This window comes from Glycine soja, chromosome 3, assembly GCF_004193775.1.
Source record: "Glycine soja cultivar W05 chromosome 3, ASM419377v2, whole genome shotgun sequence".
In the NCBI taxonomy this organism is placed as follows: domain Eukaryota; kingdom Viridiplantae; phylum Streptophyta; class Magnoliopsida; order Fabales; family Fabaceae; genus Glycine; species Glycine soja.
Window position 1 is genome coordinate 35,165,665 of NC_041004.1, and position 16,158 is coordinate 35,181,822.

Genomic DNA, 16,158 nt, shown 5'->3' on the forward strand with positions numbered 1-16,158 from the left:
AGAAAGTATTTAATGCAACATTAGTTTTATAAAATCACATATATTTTGAAATAAATTTTTTTCTAAAACAGAGAGAATAGTAATTTATACATTAACATGTCTTGTATTTTTATCTTCTTTATCACAATATTTATTATATTTTATTTTCTCTGTCTTTTTCAATTGTATAAGTTATTGTATGAGTTCCATTTTAAAAAAGGTTATTGTATGATTTAATGAATAAATGAAATTTTTTATTTTGAAAAACTCATGTATGATCAATAATCAGGGATATTTGAATCGGATAAATAAACATATTTTGCTATTAGTTTTTAAAAGCATCATTAAAGCAATTAAAGCTTAACTTTAGACTCACCACTAAAAAAATATTTGTTATTTAGTAGTTTTATAAAGGAAAAAAAGACCAAAAATATTTTTAAAAAATCATATAACAAACTACAACTAACATTGACCGATAAAAAAATAATAATGTAACTCTCTTGTTTAAAGTAAAAAAACTATCTTAAAATTTGTTTGGATCTCACCCACCATTTTTTTAACATATATAATGCTAGCATGCAAAGTTGTTTCATTATCACCCAAGATTAAATAGAAAAATTGGTTTTTCTTTCATTTGTTTTGGGTGCAGATGGAGTATGGAACTTATTAAGGATATTTACAAGTCAGTTTGATCAAAATTCGTCATCTAAAACAATCAAAATTTTATAATTTGGATTGAGTTCAATCTTTGCAATTTCATTGTCAAACAAGAGAAGTTTAAACATTTAAAAATTAATCTTATTTTATAAAAAAAATATTTTAGAACAATTTATTTTTATCTAGAATTTTATAAATATATAAGGACTAAATATTCTCAAAAAAATTAAATTTTAATAATATTTTATTAATAGAATAAATGATTTTGATGTGGATATAATATTTTATTTTAAAACGAAATAAATTATTGTATTAACATGAAAAAATATAACATGATAAAAAACAAAAATAAAAATAACTAAAAAAGAAAAAAAAAATCATGGATGGATTAAAAATTTGTAGTATTTTATATTTCTTATTCATAATAATAATTAAAATAATAATAATATACACGGGTCGGGTGGAGTTATGAGTTCAAAAAAATAGAACTGTTACCCAATCTATATTCTATACACTAACAAGTGTCAACAGGTTAAATTAAATTTGACCCCTCTCAGATTCTAACCGAACTAATTAATTGGTGAATTATTCGTACACATGAACATTTCTAAAAACGAGTTTAGATTCTTTTTAATTTTTTTCCCTCCATTTTTTCTCTTACCAAATTTTTAAGAAAATAAATATTAATTTTATAAAGTAAGTATCATCTCTATTTTATTTATTTACTAAAAAATTTTAAAAATAAAAAATAAGTGAAGTGAAGGAAAAAGAAATGTAGAAGATCCAAACTACCCAAAAACTTAGTCAAGCCTTTCCAATTCTGAGTAGCCATCTCCGCGTTATGATTACAGATGAAATGATTATCATAAGCCATTGATTAAAGGAAAAAAATGCAGGCAAAGGGAATTTTGGTATCACGTGCGGTGCCATATTGTTTGTCAAGCCACGTTAAAAGTACCACTTATCCTTATCAAAAGCAACCATGTAAATTGAGCTAATTGTGAATTGGATGAATATTTTATTCACTCCTAAAAATGAATTTTTTTATTTATGCTCAATGACCCATCTAAACAGTGATTAAGTATGTCACGCTTTTGATTAATCAGTAATTAGTCTTTTTATTAAGGAATTATGAAACTTGAATTTCAAGACATACTTTTTCACAATAGTGGCAATAAAATTTGAACATGTGTCTTCAAACAAATTATCTAAACTTTGAACTACTAGGTCCACCTTAATATTAACTAAATTCAAAATATATAATTATATATAAAAGAGGATTGAAAGAGTTTTTCATTTTATTTTATCTTATAACAAAGTCTTATTTTCCATATAGAATTAAGAATTGAAATTTAATTAATATATTTAATATATTTGGATTGAATTATTTTCAGTGATTATTTAAGTTAATAATTAATTATAAATATATTTAATCATTGTTATAACATATTATGACTAATTAGCTTTATATTTAAATATTTTAAATGGAAAGTGATTTTAATATAATTAATTTGTTTGAATTATCTAAAATAACAGACTTCTATAGTAAAATTTTAAAAAATAATTAATATAAAATTATTTATAATAGTTGTTTTTATGATTGAAATAAAAATTAATTGTATTTTTTATCTCCTTAATTTGTCTTTAATTTCATAAACGTAGTCTCCTAATTTTAAAAATAAAACATGTTTGGTCCGTCCATCAGTTGATTCTACAATTTAATCTCATAATCTCTTACAATTTTAATACCATCAAAGTCACTAAACCATTTGATTTTTTCTGTAAATAATATTTTATAATAACTTGACTTCTGTATGAGTTAATTGCAATTTTTTTCTCTCGAGCACCACAACTATGATTTTTTTTTATTTACTATTAATTAGGTGTAAAAAGCATGTTTTTTAATATGTTTTATTTATTATTATTAGATAGAGAAAATGTTCGTAAATTTTATTAAATAAGGTGTAAAATACATGAAATAGAATTTAATGCTCTAATTATCTAATAGAATTTGTAGGACATTATTCAAAAATAATGAATATGTTAAAAATATACTATCAAAGAATATAATATTAATATCCTTTTTGCTTCAATTAAGACGTGTCTAATTAGCTGCCGCGTTATTTTTCTTGTACTTCCTTTTAGTGTCTTGTTTAAAAAAGTTTAAAATAAAACCGTTTGAAACAAAAGAAGTACAGGGAATTTTTTATACTAAAGGACACGTAATAATGGTATAAAGTTTTCTTTTTAAAGTTGATTTTTCCATATATTTGAAAAATTTATATATCTGATGCATATGAAATGTATAGTGCTATGAAAATAGTTTTAAGCCATGTAAGCCAATTGGATAAAGCTAATTACACGAATTTTAGGACGAAAAGCATTCACCCATTGTCTCCTATAAACCCGGCTGTCATACATCTACTCTATTCAGGATTTTAGGGCAGTGACAAGCAAATTTTTACTTATAATATTTAAGCTTAAATGTATTTTTAATTTTTTTAAATTAGTATTTTTTTTATTTTTTATATAATTTTTTTTATTTTAGTCGTGCTAAAATATGTTTATTTTATTTTTTATCTTCAAATTTTTTTAAATAACACTTTGAATGTGAAAAAAATATTATTTAAAATATTTTAAGGATGAAAAATAAGAAATCACATTTTATAAAGATTAAAAAAATAGAAAAAATGAAAAAAAAACTAAATTGCATAAACAAAAAATGTATTTAAGTTTAATATTTATTTTGAGGTAAAATATTAGTTTTGTTATTTTTTTATAAAATTTTATATGTTTTTAGTTTTATGTTTTTAATAAAAAATTATTTTTAATTTCTGATATAAGAAATTAAAATCATGTCAATTTTATTAAATATGGGACTACAAGAAATTTAGTTTAATTGATTGGTTAGTATGTATGAGTTATTGTAAATTTTTTTATACTTTAAGTTCAATGTTCTTATGGATAAAAAATATATAAAAACTAAAAATTTAAATAAAAAATTATAACCAACATTTTGAGATATTTAAAAAGATTTTATATTTTATACTTTGTTTTTATATTTGTTTTTTCTTTTTATTTAAAATTTTAAAATAAGAAAAACAATGACACAAAATATAATATCATTATTACAGTGAATATATAATATAAAATGTTTGAAAAAAAATTTACATTTCAATACTTAATCATTGATATATATATATATATATATATATATATATATATATATATATATATATATATATATATATATTTGTTTCATTAAAATATCTCTAGTAGATAATCATAAATTAATTTATTTTTTAAGATCATAGACGAAAGATTATACAAGTAGATATATAGTGTCTCTCATATCTTAATACAATTATTAATGGAGTTTAACTCGATTGATTAAGTGAGGTATATAAGTGTTATGAATTCTCTAATATCATATTCAAATTTTTACGGATAAAAAATAATCTCAACACGACCTTTTCTACTTTGTTGTAGATCAAGTCTTAATTATTATATTTACTTAAGGCTTAAATATAATTTAGTTCATTAAATTTGAATAATTATTATTTTAGTCCTTAACAAAAATTGTGTTTATTAGTTTCTCAATTTTTTTGAAAAAATACTTTTAATATTTCTCTTTCTTTGGGTTAATGGTATTAAAATTTGTGATGATTTTTCAGTCAAAACTACTTTTTTAAAAATGATTTATTTCAATTTAAAAACTACTAAAATATGTAAATAAAAACACCACAATCCTACATCTATGCTTTTATTTTTTCTTTTTTTCAGATCGTCAAAATATGTAAAAATGACCATCAAAACATGAGTCAAATATTTTTGTGGTTTAAAATCTCCAAAAAAATGTTTTTTTTTAAAATTAAATTAAAAATCTAACAATTAAAAATTGACATAAATTATGAAATTATGAATAAAATGAATAAAGAGGAACTAAACGTAACTTTTTGGAGATTTGAGGGACAAATAAACATAATTTTTTTAAGAATAAAAAAATATTTATCCAAATTTAAGTTAACTAAAAATATATTTAGGCCTATTTACTTATTAGGGCATCTAATTTTTTTTAGAATGGAGGATATCTTAAGTATCTCCGTTCCTTATCCTTTAAAATATCACATTATAGATTTTTCAAATTTTGATTTAGAGAATGAGCAACGCATGAAAACCATTAAAAAAACATATGGGTATGGTTTTATTTGAACTTTTAGTTAAATTTATTATGCTCTATATATTTAAAAATAATTTTTAAAACGGATGGATCTAGTTAAGTTGACGGATCAGAATATGTGAGTTATGGTAAAAGAATTTGTACTTGTTTTTTATTTCTACTGATAGAAAATTAAGAACATAAAAGTACATAAATTTCTAAAGTGAAACATTACTTGTTTTTTACTTTGGTTTTAAACTATATACTATAGAAGCAAATTAAATCAAGCCACACTGATAACCTATGAGCCTGCGACTAAATATTTTTCTTTCCCAATATTGTAAATTCACCCCATATATATTTATTTATTTTATTGTTTACCAAAATTTACATAGAAAATGTTTTAAATAAAATTCTAAAGTATAAATATTAATTAATTTAGTCTCTAAAATTATTAAGTATCATTTTAATTTTTAAAATATTAAAAAATTTAATACTTTTAGTTATTATTTCTATAATTTAATAATTAAAATAGCTATTACTTATATTATATTTGAAAATGATTTTTTTCATAAAAATCTCATATATATTATTTACGTATGTAAAAGAATCCTTTCACACAACTAAATAGTGGAGGCTCAAATTTACATCTACAGATGAAAGCTAAAAAAAAGTGTCACATTAATTTATCTACACGTTTATAATATCTTTATGAATCAATTTTTTTATATTCGTAAAAATCAAAAACTAATATTAATGAATTTTTAATAATTTACTCATTTTACTCCATCAACTAAACTAAATACCCTTAATCTTTACAGATTAAAATGATCATCCTATGATAATCATTGAAATAACGTTTTTATAATTTTAACAATGATTTGACACTCATAATAGTATTCAAAATTCACGTATAGAAATGCTATATGCAGCTACTATAATATTTTTAGATTCCAAACAAAAAGCAACTGTACTAAACTTCTCCACGTATTGGTATGATGATATACTCATTGTCTGCACCTGAATTTTCAACTGCTTGAATTCCAATAATTAAAAATGAATTTTACAAGTTAAATTACAAAATAAAATAGTATAAGTTAAACTTTTTTACACCATTATATGAATCTGCATCACCGTGCAGTTCTTTTGGAACCGAAGGTGATTCTATTGAATACTTGATTGCATCTTTTTATAGCTAAAAATCATATTCAAATAATCCCTGGGCAGTGGCCACTACCACGTGAAAAGAGTACTACTACTAAATACTAATTAAAATATGTGTCCATATATAATATCTTGACCTATCACGGCGTCGTACGTGGGAAGAAGACACCACAACAGTGTTAAAAAATATGCCTAATGGCTTATGATGAGTTATGACTTATGAGTGTGGGGCAAATGCATGCAGACTATATGCCAGGACTAGTACTGTGTTTATATATTTTTTTGAGTTTAGACAAATTTTGTACGTGAGTTTTTTTTTTGATAAAAAAAATGTTAATTAAAATTTAATATTTAAGTAATATTTTCACATTTCATTCAATAATAATTTATTTTACTCTATCTTACAATATATATATAAATGACCTCAAATTGAATTTAGAAAAAATTAATTTTGAATATTTTTTTTACAATGACAACATTTGCAAAGTATTATTAATAGTATTTTATAACATTAGATGTATATAAAAAGGATTAATTTTTTAATATACTTTAATATTTTTAATAAAATATTAATTTTTCTGTTAGTATTTCTTTTAATACCTTTAATTTAGAGAGAAAAGCTAAGACTAATAATATCAAATTAATGTTCACTAAAATTTAAATTTAGTTTAAGATAAATATAATATATTTTTTTAATTCACTTTCTTTTACAATTCTCAATTATTATGATTTAGAAAGTAATTTTATATTTTACAATAAAAAAATATGTAATCTCACTACTCTCATTTTCATCAAAATATACATCCTATTTTTTAATATAAAATTTAATCACTATATTAATTTTAATATGAGTTTTTTAATTTAAAGTAAATGGAAATTAATATTTCAATAGTTTTCAAATGATTTATAATATATCTATGTGTATACATATATTAAAATTTTATAATTTTACTAAAAAAATAATAATAAATAATAAAATAAAATATATTACCTGATAATTTAAATTTAAATTTTATAAATATATATAAAATTAAAAACTTGGTGAGAGGCCTAAGACAATTACCTAATTGGCCTTATCACTGCTACCTGTATGGGGTGATGCATAGCTCGTTCGAATATTTTATAAGTACTCTGACACAGTATTTTGAAACTTGGACCCCACTCATTTCTTGGGTAACTAGAAAGTAGGATATTCTGAAATGTAAGCAAAATATAAAAATATTTAAGAAAATATTATTTTTTAAAAATAAGATAAAATAACCTTAGTGTTTAAAAAATAAAAATTTTAAGATTATAAAAAAATCAATTTAATTAAAAAAATGTTTTGCAAATATTTTTTCATGTCTAATTTTAATTTAAAAAATCAGGGCATTAAATAAATTAATTAAAAAAATAAAAATACGTTGATAAATAAATTAGAAATGTATTCAGAATAAATAATTAATTAAAGAGAGGAAACTAATTTAATTTTACATTAAAGTTGAAAAGACACGTTCTACAAAATAAAAATGAGACGCGGCTGCATAGAAATGTGATCACAGAAAGAAAAATATCCTATTTTTAAAAATAAAGATACAAACTATTATACAAAAATAAATGGAATAATGGATCATACAAAATTATTAAACTTACGTATATAGAATAAAGATAGTATTGGTCGGAAGAAAAAGAAAAAAGACTCGAAGAATGGAATGATAATTTGGGGAGACGATTTTCTTTTGTAATTTTTCTAAAAATAAAATAGATTAATGGTGAAACGTACAAATTGTGCTAAAATGTAAACATAAAAGCATGAAAAGTGATATGTGGGCATATTGGGTAGTTGAGCCCCAAAGGTGAACATTATTAAAGGGCAAAAGGATTCCCTCCTAGAAGCAGACACCAGCACGGGTCCACACGCAGAATGCTTCGTTAATGGTAACAAATGGGATTATGTCGCTTTGGTATCTGTCTCATATGTCCCTACACCCTAACCCTACTCTTACTCTTGTTCACATTTCTCTTTTTCTTTTTCATCCAGGAATTATTTTTCTGATTATTAATTTGATGCTTTGCCATGCCATTAGAGTTTCTCAATTTGATTTTCGTTAACTTAGATACTTTACTAGTATGAGTTAATGCTTACTTCTTCTTTTTTCACACTGAAATCAATGGCTAGTAGAATGGATTAAAGAGAGTAGTTGGTCATTTCTCAACCGTGTTTCTTGATTATTTAGACGGTATATACACAAACTCTAATTTATAAAGATACTTTACTTATTAATATATGAATAATATATTTTTTTCATAAATATAAAAACATTTAGAATTTATTGCTGTAAAATTTTGTTTTAAGTATATTTTTTTCTTTACAAAACTAAAATGTATAATTTTTTGTCCAGATATAAGTGCGAGTAAATCTAAATTAATAATGATGACTTTTTATCTCAATTATAAATATAACCAATATAAAATATGATATATATTTTTTCATTAATTATGCATACAACTGATGTAAAAAATCATGCACTCGTGGGTTTAAATGTGAAAATCTTATCACAACAAAAAAAAATATTTCAAGAGAACAAAAATCATATTAAAAATTTTATCTAAATTACTATAAAGAAACATATTTTAACCTTAATATATTTTGCAAATAATAACAATAAGAATGGCAGGAGGTTTGGCTAATATATACTCATTTTTTAAAAGATTCACACAATAATTATGATTGTTTTTCTAGAAGTACATTATCAAATATAAGAAAAAAACATATTTTTTTGCCTCAAATAAAAAAAAAATCTATTAATTTTACTTTATTTAATGTTATTTTCATTTAATTGACGGTTAATTTTAATGACTTTATTACTCCCCTTGAAAGTTAGAGAATAAAAATACTTTATATTTCAATACTAAAAATGTTAACTTTTGTCTTAGTAACTTTAAGAAATTAAGTAGTAGGGCATTACCAAAGAAACAATTTCCAATTTCAATTTCTCACCAAAGACCATAGACAACAACACATTAGGTTTTTTATTAGCCAAAAAATTTTACTCTCAGTCTTATGTACATAAACAAAGAGAGTATTAAAGTCAATCAAAAACATACATAACATTAAGTGCAATAAAAGGAAACAATTTCAAAACATCATCCATAAATTAACACAACCTCATCAATATACCAAAAAAACCAAATTTAACATCATTCATTAATATAATTTTTTTCCTCCATAAAAATCTCTCTGTGATGTATAAGAATATAGGTAATGAAAAATTAGTATTTCCTTGATGCGATAACGTTAACTTCATATTGGAAGCCATCATTCCTTACTACAAGTATTCAAGTTGAGTATTCCCAGGCGAGGCAGAATAAGCATAATAGCCATTCTGCTACAAGTATTCAAGTTAGTTGTATTTCCAAACGTCGAGGCAGAAGAAGCTTAAATATGAAACAGAGGTGAAACACAAAAGCTGATCATAGCCCAAACACAAATTCTTAAGATCGATGATAAGTTTATATATTAAGAAAATAAACTATTACATCCAAAATAATTAACTATTTATACTAAAAAAATTCTCAACAAAAAGAGACTAAAATACAAAAATATTTAACCATTATACATAGGATTTGCTAATATATTCACGCCTAATTTGAAGTGTGGTGCGTTAACAACCTACATAAAAATTTAAGGCAAAAATTTCAACCAATTGATTTAGGTAGGAATGTTATATTAATTTAGTATTTAATTTTGAAATAAATTAAAATAATTAATATTAAACTCATACATTCATTTATCTCTGTCTCTAATCTCTCAACAAATCATAAATTCCCATGAGTCATTTATCTTCCCCTCTCACACCTGTATTGAATCGTTCTGGTCTCCATGGAACATTTTTAAATCCTGTTTTTCTTTCTTTCCTTTATCTTCATAAGTTTTTTGTCATTGGAGGACTAAAGTTTACCTTATTGCATCACTTTTTTTCTCATATATATATATATATATATATATATATATATATATATAATATGTTATGTATGCTATAATTTTAAAAAAATTGAGATTAAAAACCCCACTAGTTGTTCGACAAATGGATTCTAAACAATATGAGAATAAATGATTTCAAATCAATAATGTTAACTCCTCTTGAAGAAATAGAAAAAAAAATCCCCATAATCAATTAAAAGTTGACACTTAGCAACTCATTTGACTGTGAAATATATACATTTATATGCATGGTATTATATTCTTGTGAACAAATAATATTATATTAATCATTTTTACAATCTAATAATGAAACAAAACTAAGAATCAAAAGATGCTTTCAATATTATATAGATAGGGATTATAATAGGGAGTTCGCCATACACTTTTGATGATATGATGGGAAATAGATAATGTGTCTCTTCATGTGGTTACACTACATATATGTGAGCGAGGTTCATGTGATCTAAAAGTTGTACCCAAATCAGGCACCACTTGTGCTAGGTTTGGATTACATCGATTCAATAAAATTTATTTTCCATTTCAAAAATAAAACCAAGTTTATTGTTCATTGTTTAACTTATCGTAGGCTAGTTTAGGAGCATATAATCACTCCTTAGCTTGTAAATTATTATCTTAAGAATTTGTATGTTTCTTATGTTTTTTTTTTGTTTACAGAAGCATGTTTCAATTGTTTATTCAACTGAAAGTTAAACTGTTATAAAGCATACGGTACAAACTTCTACTAATTTTTATGAGCAAACTATCAAATATTTCATAAAATATAATATGATTAATCATTTAAGGTCATCTACACATTTTTTTTAAATTACCAATTTTCACAATAAAATAATCTTATCTAACAAAAAAAATCTTATTTCATAAATGATTAACTACATTATGTACGTAGTTATATTTACACTTCTCCTAGTGCAAGTATATTTCTTAATGGTGAAGATATGACACTTACATAATCACATGTTATTAGGAGCTAGCAAAAGGCACAACATTATAAAAATATGAGGGTATAATGTGCAACATTAAGAAAATATGAGGAAAAAAAATGTGTAACATTGTCAAAATATGAGAACAAAACATGAAAAAAATGATAAAAAAAAAATTGGTACTTATTATTTTTTTTCTAGGTCAAAGACTATAAATGTTCTTCAACTCACTGGGTCAGAGACTAATTTCTCTTGTAGTATGTGATTGTTGGTAGCACAAGGAAATTTTGCATACGGTAGAAATCGAACACGGATTTTACCGTTAAATAAATTACTCTCACTCATATGAATACAATGAAATCTTACACCATTATGTTAGCCCTTCGGCTTTGGTAATTATTATCTTTGAACCTCCTTTAATCATTCTGACCTACAAACACTACCTTCAATCGTATTATTACACAACAAATAACATAAGCTCTTCAATTCTCAACATTTATTTAGTTCCTTCCTAATAATAAAACATTTGCTTAACAACTATGAGACCTTATTGCCAATTGCAAAGTTCTATTGAAATTGGTTTATAAACATTCACTCTTATGTTATAAATTAGAACATATATTTATAAAGAGGAGGGATCAACTTACTTCAAGAGTAACTCTTTATACTCATAATTTATTTTCTTAAAATCTAATAGTCATAATAAGTAATTAATTTTAATCATTAAATCTCAAAAAAATGAATGATGAGAATGATAAATAACTTTTAAAGAATTACTCTTGGAATAAGTAGATATCTCATATATATAGATAGATAGATATAGATATATGGGCTTGCTAATAGGCACACACCACACGCTTGTTTTGAAGGTAATAAAAAAATATCCTAAGTATCTTTTATTCTAGAAAAAGTGAAATGCCCATATTTATGTTGATTTTATATTCAGATGATTCCTGTGAAAAGGGATAGGAATATGGATTCTTATGGGTGATAATCATATTAATTATGTAAAATTTTTATTATATCCTCAATGTCATAGGTTATTATTTTAGATTCTGCAATTCAATTTTGATAACAGATGGCCTGAATTTGAAGACAGAAGACAAGTATGTTATAATTGTTTTTGAAAATTAATTATTGATATGGAGATAATTTATCGATTTTGTTTTTTATTTACTTGAGTGTGGTTAAAGTTTTGTTATACATATCTTTTTGTGTTACTTGTTCTTTACAAGATTGAAGGGGATATTTTGGTGTTGTGTTAATTTTTTTAATAGTGAGATGTGATTAAGAAATTTATTGGAAAAATTTATAAGATTGTCTATTGTTATTTGCAAATTACATTGTTTAGTCTCATGTCAAGTTGTGTAGGTGTATATAATAAGTTTTTTAATATAACAAGGTTATTTTAGTAATATAGCATTCATTCCTGGAAAAAAAATAACTTGAACCAAACACATTTTTTAAAATATTCCTAGGAATATAAAAAAGATTATGAACCAATTTTAATAATTAAACAAATGTATTTTTCTTAAAATACCCAAAAATACAATTTTTATCTAATATTTCTAGAAATAACATTCCTAAAAATGAAATACCATCCCCTAAAACAAACATTTCCTATAAATTAACGAAATCGTATATAAAATATGATATAAAGAATCCGATGTTTGACTTAACTAAATACCATATTTTCCACTATTTAATCCGATTGACCAAAATTTTTATAGGAGCAATTTCTATAATTTTCAAAATATAATTTCTGAAGATAGCAACTAGGAACCACCAAATTATTAAACAAGCTTTATAAAATTAAACCCGGCATAGATCATAAGATTTCTGTGGGTCACGCATTGACTTGATAATAACCATAGAACAAAACAAAGAGAGAAACCGAAACAAACACGGCATTAAAATATTACACTTTTGGGAAGCACGTATAGGAAACCTAGCCCTAATGACTCTCCCATGTGGCCATGTCCTACCCCTTCTCCATTGGAGCCACGTTCAAGATCTACTTATCTTAACTCTCTGTTTGGACGTTACCGACCATGTCAACTTCATTAAGTCGTGACAGAGATAGAAAAGGATGTGTTTTCGCGTCCTCCATCTATCAATTTCATTCTTGCTAGCTGTTTTAACGTGCTTGGCTTGACCTGTTGATCGATGCATGATGTCTTATTCTTAGCACAATAAATTGGAGAAGGTTTAATTAATTGATTTCTTATTTAATTTGGATTTGGAAATATGCAACGGGACAAGAGAGGGGTTGGTTAATTTCTTAATTGGGTTGAATCAATAATACGATCAAAAAATTTTGCTTAACCACGCACATCCTTATGTTTGATTGAAACAAAAAATGTCCACCTGGATTTGTAGTTGGATAACGTTATCATCAGGATAGGTTGATTCATAAGGGTCAAGTTGAATTGAAATCTTAATTTAATAATTTCTTAGCATAGTGAGATAGATAAGAAGTAACTTAAGGAATGGTAGAGTGACTTAGGCTTTATTTTCAATTCCTTAGTGAAGACTTTTGGTGATAGAAAGATTTACCGTCGGTTTATTACACGCATTTATGTACATCAATTTTGTTTTCTTGTATTGATGGTTATAAAAGAAACATAAAGGCTTAAAATCGTACATCAAATGCTTCTCACATACATTAGATCGGTATTAAAAGTACAACATCTTTGGCAACATGTACATAAACTTAGGCATAAGGATCTTATTAATTAAACATATTAGATTCCGTCAAAAGTACTCATTTTTCTAGGACAATAATAAAACAGCCAAATACCAACAAAAAAATAAAATAAAACATCCAATTTTTTATTTTTTTTCTTTTCAATTAGATTTTTTTGTAGTGTTCATCCAGTAGACCTCTACAGAAACTAGTTCAGATAAAAAATCTTTAGGGCAGGGCCTAACGAATGTGTACAAAATTTGACTAATTACTTATATCAAAATTATTATACGTAACCAAGAAAAATGATCAAAATATATAGTATTAAATTAGTCATTTAATTTTTTTTTATTCATACAAATCGAATGATATTTTAAATTACATTTAATTTAAAAATTATTCATATTTATTTTAAACATTAAATTAATTATCAAATATGAAAATGATTAAAAAATTTAGATCATCATAATATTGATACAAAATATTCACCAATTATATTAATGATTAATTTTCGTGAAGAATTGACGGATCATTTTTAGTGTGATATTCCTTTTCAATTACATTTATTTTTTATCTACAAAACTCAAATCTAAAATTTTATTTAAAGAAACAAGATGTCAATATCATTCAACCAAATTTATTGGTCTTGCAAAGAGCCAATTTAATGTCATGTATATCTTTAAATAATTAGTTTAATCACTCTTTCAAAAAATTTCTTCTATGAAAAATAAATGCTTTTTACATATTTAATTTCTTCCTTTCACACGCTTTCAGGAATGTATATTTGTAGAATTGATTTATGAGAGTGTCATTATTGAATAAATAGAAACTTCCCTATTGTCAAACACTTTCAGAGAGTCAAAAGCATCCCAGCATAACACCTTGACAATGACAACAGCTAGCTCGCAATGTCGCAGAAACTCTACTGAAAATAATTTTTTTCTGGATGAGCTAATCATCAACCAAAGAATTTAAGAACTTATCTCTTTATCTTTTGTATTAGTTTATTTCTTTTTATTGGTTGATAGAAACCAAGTTTTGGGCCACAACTGGGTATACTTTAGTTTCTCTGTTAATTTCAAAGGTTCATATTGACTAGACACAATATCTGTACCCTAGCTGGTCCAACTTCAAAATGTAACCCAGGTTTGATAGACCAGTCTATTCAAGATTATGGTATATCACAAATTTAGAAATGGAAATAGTTTAAGGATAGAGCAATTTTTTTTTCCTAATACCTCCACTTTTGTGTGGCGTTTGTTAATGGTCCGGGTGAAGAAAAAAGAAGAGCCAAAAAAAGTGACAAGATGAAAGGATATGATACAAGTTATTAGAAAAGCTTTCTATTGTTTTGAATAAAAGCCAATTGGGTGAAGATAAAAAGGTTGATGTTAATAATGTCATGTGGCATGCGTTCGAGTGAAGGAAGGGATATGTAAATACAAATAAAGCACAAAAAAAAGCAAAACAAAATGAGAGCCAGTATCTATCATCCTCAAAATCTGGTTTCTTTTCCAGCAAGATATTTTTATTTCTTTTTAAATGGAATCTTCTTGTCCTCACTTTTTGGGTACAGAATTGAGTAAATCGAACAGGATAAACTAGCTAGATAGGTTTTCACCTTTTTGGAACAAAATTAGCTAGACAAGTTAAAATATAGCATAAAGGGACAATAGTGTAGTTTTTGAAAGATAATTTGATGTAGAATTAATCTAAAGTAATTTATAAGATTAATGTTATAGAAGATGAGAAATGAAAGGGGTAGTAGTTTTTTTTGTTTTACAACGATGACAATGAGGATGTAATATAAGACTTTATAAATATTACTTCAACCATATCACTCTGAATCTTAATGAGTTAGTGTAATAGTTTGATACATGTAACAAAAAGAAACACATAATTAAGGGGAGGGGTGTTAAAACATAGGACAAATTGGCATCCTCAATGTATTTTGACTTGTAACAAATAAAGGACTAAGTTTTTATAGCCTTCCAAAAAAAAGGACTAAGTTTTTATAAAGATAAAAGCAACCACGATAGTATGAGGAAAGACACTGGATGCTTTTGTATTGTCTTATGATTAGACAATTGAAACGTGTTTTTAATATTTTATATTGATCTCATCTTTGTTTTTATAATCTGTGTGTATATCAGAATCTTGATTAACACACTTATATTTTTCGAAGAACACCTTAGAAGTTTCAAAAGAGATATCAACGAAAAAATGATCAAGTAATCTCTTAAAAGGCATGCCAAGCTAGAAGAAGGAGAGTGCCAATTATGTATCTAAACAAAAGAGTTATTTGCTCACTGCAACAAGAGATCCTATGAGAGTAAGGGGATATAAGTCGTTATATATTTTAGACTAGATAGTCATTTTCATCTATGAATGTATAAAGTGTTGATAAATTTGTCCCGAAAGGTGAAAATTCAACTTTTAGTTTTCAAAAGTAAAAAAAGTACAACAAATTCATCTATTTGTTTACTTCCGTCCGTTATTATTGATGAAAGAGCATACGTGACACATTTAGGATGAATTTGTTAACGTTCTACACATTTAGGGACAAAAATGACTATTTACCTAAAATATAATTTAATCTTCATCTTTC